Source organism: Muntiacus reevesi, chromosome 3 (genome assembly GCF_963930625.1).
Source record: "Muntiacus reevesi chromosome 3, mMunRee1.1, whole genome shotgun sequence".
Classification (NCBI taxonomy): domain Eukaryota; kingdom Metazoa; phylum Chordata; class Mammalia; order Artiodactyla; family Cervidae; genus Muntiacus; species Muntiacus reevesi.
Window position 1 is genome coordinate 207,476,766 of NC_089251.1, and position 9,058 is coordinate 207,485,823.

General features: G+C 35.5%; 1 pseudogene; it reads right to left on the reverse strand.

Annotated features, from left to right (window-relative positions):
- Nucleotides 1-5,912: 5,912 nt before the first annotated feature.
- LOC136163402 (17S U2 SnRNP complex component HTATSF1 pseudogene) lies at nucleotides 5,913-8,362 on the reverse strand (annotated as a pseudogene).
- Nucleotides 8,363-9,058: the final 696 nt, after the last annotated feature.

Here is a 9,058-nt window from a genome sequence, read left to right on the forward strand (position 1 = left end):
CAGTTCACATGCAAAAAATTCAACCAGATATACTGTTCAATTTTTTGCAAATGGAGAGATTTGTGCAACTGTCCAGTTTTTAGACATTTCCATCAACTCAAAAAGTTCCCTTATATCCATTTGCAGTTATTTCTCACTCTAACCTCAGACTCAGGCAAGCAGTGATCTGCTTTAGTTCTATAGATTTGCCTTTTCTAGAAATGTCATGCGAATGGAACCATACAATATGTTCTTTTGTGTTGGGCTGTTTCCATTTAGGATAATGACTTTGAGGTTAATCCATGTTGCAGTATTAGTAGATTGTTCTTTTTTTAGTGCTAACTAGCATTTCACTATACAAATAGACCACACTTAGTGTATCTATTTGCCAGTTGATGGACATTTGGGTTATTTCTGGGTTTTGCTTGTTATGAATAATGCTACTTTGAATATTCACATGTAAGTCTTCCTGTAGACATATGCCTGCCTTTGTTCCTTTTCAGTAGATATTTAGAAATACAACTGCTATATTATTTATAAAGTGTATCTTCAACTTTTTAAGAACTTTTCTAACCATTCCCCTAAGTGTACCATTTTAGAATCTTGCCAATACTTGATGTTGTCAGTGTCTTGACTGTAGTTGTTGTCATAAATGGGTAGTAGTAGTATCTTATTGTGATTTTAATTTGCATTTTCCTGATGAGTAATGATATTGAGCCATTCATGTGTTTTCTTAGGTGATACGTCTACTAAAGTCATTTGCATATTTTAAAATTGCCTTCTAATTATTGAACTGTAAGAATTTTTTGCTCGATCTGGATGAAGATCCTTTATCGGATACATGATTTACAGATATTCTTCCCATGGTTTATCCTTTTGTTTTCTTGTTGATACCTTTTGAAGAGTGAAAGAAAGCTCTACATATTGTTGAAGTGCAATTTGTCAGTATTTTTTTTTATGAATCATTTTGGTGTCAATTCTAAGAGTTTTATGCATAACCCAAGACCACAAAAATTTTATCCTGTGCTTTCTTTTAGACATTTTACGATTTGACCTCTACACTGAAGTCTACGATCTGTCTATTAATTCCTGTGTCCCCTGTGAGGTAAGGACTAAATTTATTATTTATAATTGCACATGCCTATGCATTATTTAGCACTGTTTGTTGAGAAAAGCTGTCTCTTCTACAGCAAATTGTCTTGGCATCTTTCTTTTTTTGAAACTAAATTGTAGGGTGATATTTCTGTACTCTTTATTCTGTTTTGTTGATTAATATGTCTATCTTTATACCAATGCTATTTGATTAGTACATTTCATATCAAGTTTTGATATGAGGTAATATGAATCTTTTAATTTTGCTTTTCTTATTCAAACCTATTGGCATGTCTAGTTCCTTATATTTTCATATACAGTTTAGGATCAACTTACTAGTTTCTATAAAAACAGCCCTGGTCTATTTGGATAAGGATTGCATTTGAACATACAAATCAATTTGAGCAGAACTGCCATCTTAAGAATACTGAGTTTTCCAACCTGTGAATATGATATGTGTCTCCATTTATTGAAATCTTTTAAAAGCATTGTTTTGAAGTTCTCTGTGTATGGGTCTTACTCTTATTTTGTTAGTATTTTGCTAAGTGTTTTATTCTTTCTATGACTATTACAACTGGAATTTTTTCTTATTTTCATTTGTAGATTGTTGATTGTATTCTTCAATTTTGGTAAACACTACTTTTAGTAGGTTTATTGTACATTCTATCAAAATTTTGACATAACATATTTTATGAAGAAGGACAGTTTTACGTTTTCCTTTCTAATCTGGTTGCCTTTTATTTCTTGCTCAAACCTATTCCTAGGTAAAGGCTTCAGTAGCTTTTTAAGTAGAAGTGGTAAGAACAGGCATCCTTGTCTTGTTCCTGATCTTAGGGGGAAGACTTCAATCTTTCACCATTAAGTATAACACAGTAGTAGGATTTTTTAGAAGCTCTTTAACAGGTTTAAGAAGTTCTGGATTCTGTCTGCTTTGTGGAAATTTCTTTTGTTTGCTTGTATTTTAATCATGAATGGGTGTTGAATTTTGCCAAATGTTTTTCCCATAGCTGCTGAGATGATCATGTGATTTCTTTTGTCCTTCATTCTACTAATCTGATATATAGTATTAATTGATTTTTAAATGTTAAACCAACCTTATTCTCCTGAGGTAATTCCCACTTGGTCATTGTGTGTAATTAAAATATATGTATTTAGTTTCCTAATCAACTTTCATGAGGGATTTTGGTCTTTAGTTTTCTCTGCTTCTGATATCTTTGTGTTTGATATCTTGATGATAATACTGGACTCATAGAATGAGTGGTGAAGTATTTGTTCTTCATTCATTGCTATAGGTTGAGTGTGTCCCTTCCTCAAATTCATGTGCTGAAGCACCAATCACTGATACTTCAGATTATGACCTGATTTGGAGATAGGGTCTTCACAGAGGTAATCAGTGAGATTATTAGAAAGAAGGTGTAAGTGTTAGTCCCTCAGTCTTGTCTGACTCTTTGTGACTCCGTGGACTGTAGCCCACCAGACTCCTCAGTCCATGGAATTCTCTAGGCAAGAATACTGGAGATTATTAGGGTGGACCCTAATGTAATATAATTGGTGTCCTTATAAGAAGGGGAAATTTGGACAGAGGGAAGACAGATGGTGACTGCAGCCATGAAATTAAAAGACACTTGCTTCTTGAAAGAAAAGTTACGACCAACCTAGAAACAGCATGTTAAAACACAGAGACATTGCTTTGCCAATAAAGGTCCATCTAGTCAAAGCTATGGTTTTTCCAGTCATGCATGGATGTGAGAGTTGGACTATAAAGAAAGCTGAGCGCCAAAGAATTGATGCTTTTGAACTGTGGTATTGGAGAAGACTCTTGAGAGTCCCTTGGACTGCAAGGAGATACAACCAGTCCATCCTAAAGGAAATTAGTCCTGAATATTCACTGGAAGGACTGATATTGAAGCTGAAACTCCAATACTTTGGCCACCTGATGTGAAGAACTGACTCATTTGGAAAGACCCTGATGCTGGGAAGGATTGAAGGCAGAAGGAGGAAAGGATGACAGAGGATGAGATGGTTGGATGGTATCACTGTCTCAATGGATGTGAGTTTGAATAAACTCTGGGAGTTGGTGACGGACAGGGAGGCCTGGCGTGCTGCAGTCCATGGGGTTGCAAAGAGTTGGACACAACCGAGCAACTGAACTGAACTGAAGACAGTGTGAAGACATAGGCTGTAAACCAGAAATGTGAAAGCTGAGAGGCCAGGAACAGACTCTTCCCTCAAGCCTCAAAAGGAATGAGCCCTGCTGAGATCTTGATCTTAGACTTCCAGTCTCCAGACTGTGAAACAAGATATTTCTGTTGTTTAAGCCATTCAGTTTGGGATACTTTGTTATAGCAGCCCTAACAAACTAATATATATATTTTCTGAAAGGGTTTGTGTAGGGTTGGTATTATTTCTTTAAATATGTGATAAAATTTACCAGTAATGGCACCCAAACCTGGGCTTTTCTTGTGGGAAGATTTTAAATTACTAATTCATTTTTTAATTTGTTATTGATCTTTTCATATTTTTAGTTTCTCATTGGGTCAAGCTTGGTAATTTTTGCCTTTCTAGAAGTTTATCCATTTCATTGAAATTGTGTAATTTGCTGGCACTCAGATCTTCATAATATTCTCTTCTAATTCTTTTAATTTCTGTTAATCAGAAGTTATTTTGAGTCCTGATTTTAGTAATATGTATTCTATCTTTTTTCTGTCAGTCTAGTGAGAGTTTTATCACTTTTATTCATCTTTTCAAAGAATGAACTTGATTTTGTTTTTTATTTTTATTTATTTCTATTCTGATCTTATTGTTTTCTTCCATGCAATTACTTTAGGTTTGATATGCTCTTCTTTTTACACCTTAGATTATTGATCTTCTAATTTAAGCATTCAATGCTATAAATTTTCTTCTAAGCATTGCATTAGCTGCACTCATACATTTTAGTATGTTTGGTTTTGTTTGAAATGTTTCCTAATTAACCTTGTGATATCTTCTCTGACTCATGGGTTATTTAGAAATATATTTTTCAAAGCTCTGAAGGTTTCCAAAATTTCTGTTGCTGATTTTCAAGTTAGCTCTATTGTGGTTGAAGAATGTATTTTGTATGACTTTAATCCTTTTAAGTTTCTTGAGATTTTATAATTTAACATATAATTTACCCTGGAAAATGTTCCATGTGGATTGAAACCATTGTGCAATCTTCTATATTTGTTATTTGGGTACAGTTGGATTATAGTTATTTACACCTTCTGTATCATTATTCATTTTATTTCTAGTTTAATTGCTGAGAAAAGGGATTTGAAATCTCCAACTATAATTAACAAATTGTTTATTTATGATCTGCCAATATTTGCTTCATGTATTTAGAACTCCTATTAGGTACCTATATGTTTAGAATTCTTATAGACTCCTGGTGTTTCAATCCTTTTCTCATTACGTTATGTACCTCTTTATCTCTAGTAGTATTTTTTGTCTTAAGTTCTATTTTTTATGATATTAATGTTGGTATTTGCAATAACTTTGCATAGTATATATGTTTTTCCCATTCCTTTTCTTTCAATCTATTTGTGTCTTTGAATCTAAAACTCTTGAAGACAGTGTGTATAGTTGGAACTTGCTTTTTTAAAGCCATGTTGATGATGATTGGCTTTTGGTTAAAGTGTTTAATTCATGCACACTTATTATAATTTTTGATACACTCAGATTTATATATGCTATTTTTCTTTCTGTTTGTCTATGTATATTTTGTTCTTCTGTTCCTCTTTGGCTGCCTTCTTCTGTGTTAAACAAATATTTTTAGCATGTCATTTTAACTCCTGTGTTTTATTAACTGTTTTTAAAATTAATTTTCTTAGTGATGCTCTAGGTTACAATATATATGTAAATATATTACAACCTGCTCTAGTTTAATGACCATTTTGGTACAACACAACAACTTGGTTCCAATATAGCTCAATTTCTTTCTCCCTCTTTTGTGCTATTATTGCCAGGTATATTATATCTATATATGATATATGATATATATATCCAGCAGTACAGAATTATAACTATTGCTTTATACAACCACTTGTTAAAGGAAATTCAGGGAGAGAGAATAATACCTGTTTATATAGTCTTTTATGTTTACCCAATATTTATAATTTCCAATGCTCTTCATTTCTTTCTGTGAATTCAAGTTACAATCTGACATCATTTTCTTTTTAGCTTGAAAATCTTCCTGTAGTATTTCTTAGGAGAAAGTTCTGATAGCTATAAATTCTCAGTTTTTGTTTATCTTTGAGTGACTTTATTTTGCCTTTAATTTTGAAAGATAGTTTTGCTAGATATATTAGTTAAGAGTCTTTCTTTCAGCATCTTGAATATGTCATTCTACTGCCTGTGGCCTCCATTTTTTCTGATGAAAACTCACCTGATGTACATGTTGTTCCCCTATATGTGATAGTCATTTTTCTCCTACTGCACTCAAGATTTTCTCATTGTCTTTGGCTTTCAGCTATTTGACTATAATGTGTGAATCTCTGTGTTTATCTTACTTAGGTTTGTTGGGTTCCTTGAACCCACCAATCAATGATTTTCAGCAAGTTTGGGAAGTTTTCAAGAATTATTACTTTTTTAAAATTTTTTTTATTTTTTCCATTTCTGCATATCAACAACTTTCTTTATTTCTGAATGTCACAAACTTCAATCAGAATACTTTAAAAAATATTATTTTGCATGCACTTAACAAATCTGACAAAGGACAAGGAGCAAGTTAACTTGCATTATGCTATGGAGTTTGAACTGAACAGCCAATGAACACATATTTAAAATCATTAGGCACAGATAACCATGAACACTTCACTGCATTAATCAGATGGCATCCTACCTCTATGCACACGCTCATGTAACACTGCGAGTAATTACCCTGCAGCAGAGGCAAAATGGAGATGGAATCTCCCTAAAAAGCAAGTTTAAGGGATTAAATAGTGTCGTCATCATCATCATCATCACTACTGAGAACAAAGCTGCTGCCTGTGGACAAGGGCCCTTCCTCCTTAACATTCCCTAAACCACCCACAGTCCCTCTCTCATCAGAATCTTCAAACAATTTGTCACTGGAATCGTCGTCAAACAACTTGTCATTGGAATCATCATCTTCAAACACCTTTTCATCTGTGTCTTCATCTTCCTTTATATCTCCATCTTCCTCATCTTCTTTTCCATTCAAATCTTCAAATACCTTTTCATCTGCATCATCATCTTCGTCCTTTTCATCAGCATCTTCAAGTTCCTTTTCTTCTGCATCTTCTTCATCCTCTTTCTCATCCGACTCATCATCAAATACCTTTTCATATGCATCTTCCTCTTCTTCCTTTTCATCTGACTCTTCGTCAAACTCTTTCTCAGAGCCTTCTTCATCACTTTTTCAGAGCCGTCATCTTCGAATTCTGATTTTTCAGACTCATTTTCTTCTAACTCTTTTTCTGGAATGTTTTCATTAAATTCCTTGTCGGAGGCATCTTCCTCAAAACCTTTCTCAAGGCCATTTTCTTCAAACTCTTTTTCAGAGCCATCTTCAAACTGCTTTTCTGAACAGTCTTCAGACTCTTGTTCTGAGTCGTCATCTTCAGAAGCCACCTTTTGGGGGCTGGCCTCCCCCTCAGACTCCTTGCCAGGGCCTTCTTCTTCAGACTCCTTCTCACGGCCGTTCTTGTCAGGATCTGTTTTGAGTTTCTTCTTTTTGGATTCTCTTTCAGGGACAGTCTCCTTTGACTCTTTGTTAGGATTACCCTCTTCACGCTCTTTCTCAGGGCTGCCTTCTCCAGACTCTCTCAGGGAAGTCTTCTTCATGCTCTCTCTTGGGACAGCCTTCCTTAGACTCTCCTTCAAGGCAGCTCTCTTCAGATTCTTCTTGGGGACCTTCAGCTTCTTTTTCAGGGCCACCTTCTTGAGCATCTTTTTCAGAAGCAGCTTCTTCAACTTCTCCCCCATCTTCCATTTTTTCAAACTTCTTTTCATCTATAGGTTTTTCAAATGCCATTTCAGTTGTGGCTGCTTGAACATTTGTTTGAGATGTGCCAGGGTGCTCAGAAAAATGCCTAACTCTAGAAGGCCCTGCCCTTTCTGGAGCACCGATGGAATTTGAACACTGCAGGCCTCTGTTGGCCTCAGGAGCATTGAGGAAAGCCTCCCATCCTCTCAGCCTCTCCTCCCTTTCTCTTGTGGTCTCCTCCACCTGATAATCTGTAGTTCCATCCCACGCTTGGGCAGTGATTTGATGCCCACCAAACCACCTTCCATTGAGGGTTTGAATACAATAATCAGCTTCCTCTGGATCCCTAAAGGACACAGAGGCCACATCATCGGGGTGTCTATCAAAGAGAAGGAGCTTCCTAATTTGTCCAAACTTTGAACACTCTACTCGAAGGTCTTCTCTGATTTCATTCAACACCAGTGGATCATCCTCAAAATCCACTGGATGAAATGTGTTTTTGATGATGACAACTCACTCATGGCGCATTCGGGATGGGCCAGCTCATCTCTCAGGTCTCCAATCCAACTGCTTTTGTTGCATAGACAGCTTTTTCTTGTAGTCTTTGCACTTCTTCTTCTTCTTTGAGGCATCATATTCTCCCTTCAACTGAAATTTTCCACCTCCATGTGTAACTTGTAGCCTCTAATTTCATCTTCATCCAAAAGTTTTAATGCCAGATCCACAGATTCTCTCTTCAAATAACAGCAAAGTCCATCTCCTTTAAGATTTCCTTGATTATCTTTGTAAAGCTTGACCTTAAATTCTTCTGTTTGAGGATCTCTCATAATAATGCCAAACTTTGACATGAGCTGTATAAATTCATCCACTGTAATGTCTGGAGGCAAACCAGACACGTAAACATTTGTATTTCTGTCTTCTTCAACATGAAACCATCCTGATTCAGCCTTTCTCTTTTCTCCCTTCTTTTTCGGATCACTGGGTTCAGGGGGTTGTCTTTGCGGAGGTTCTTCTGCAGGCCTAGCACTGACATCTTGGACACTTGCAGTAGAACTAGATGCACCATCGTTAGAAAAGCCATAATTGGCCTGATATGTAGCAATGAAATCTTCAGTGATCTTGGGGAACCAAGCCTTCTTGTCGAGGTCCCAGTCGTACGGGGTGTCAGTCGGCTGCTGCCCAAAAGAATCGGTTTCTGCACCGGGATCTTTCTCGGTGTCGTCATCCTTGGTGTCTCTGTACAATTCTTGCATTTGCAACTGCTCATCAAACTCGTCGTTCGCATCCAAGTTGTTGCCGCTCATGTTGGCCACTTAGCCTAGAGGCAAGCTCCGGTCGAGTAAGAATTATTACTTTAAATTACTTTTTACCTCTTTTTCTCTCTTCTCTCTTTCAGGACTCCGAATTCATATATGTTGGAATTCTTTCTGTTGTCGTAAGGGTTTTTATGAGTCTGTTCATTTTCCTTCTGTCTTTCTTCTCTGTGTTGTTCTCAAAGGATAATTTCTATTAACCTACCTTAAAATTTATGAATTTTTCATTCTGTCATCTCACATCTACTCTCAAGCTCATTTTTCATTTTGTTAATCTTTTCAACTCTTAATTTTCATTTGGTTCTTTTTATAGTTTATATTTCTCTTTTAAGATTTTCTATTATCAGTTGTTATTATAATTATATTTTTCTTTAATTCTTTTAACATAATTCTTTTTCCTTTAATTCTTTGTGCATAGTTTTAATACCTATTTTGATGTCTTTGTCTGGTATTTTTAATATCTGAGCACAGTCAGAATTAATTTGTATTGACTGCTTTTATTCCTGACCATGATCACACTTTTCTATTACTTTGTTTCATGATTATTTTTGAGATCTGACATCTTAGGTAATACATTGATTTTCCCCCTGAGATTTCTGATTGCTACCCATGAGATTTTCTTTTCTTTCTTTTATTTTTGTACTTTTCCTATAAATGGTAGTCTGTCTCTTTGTGGAATGTGGCCACTGATGTCTTTTTTTTTTTTTGG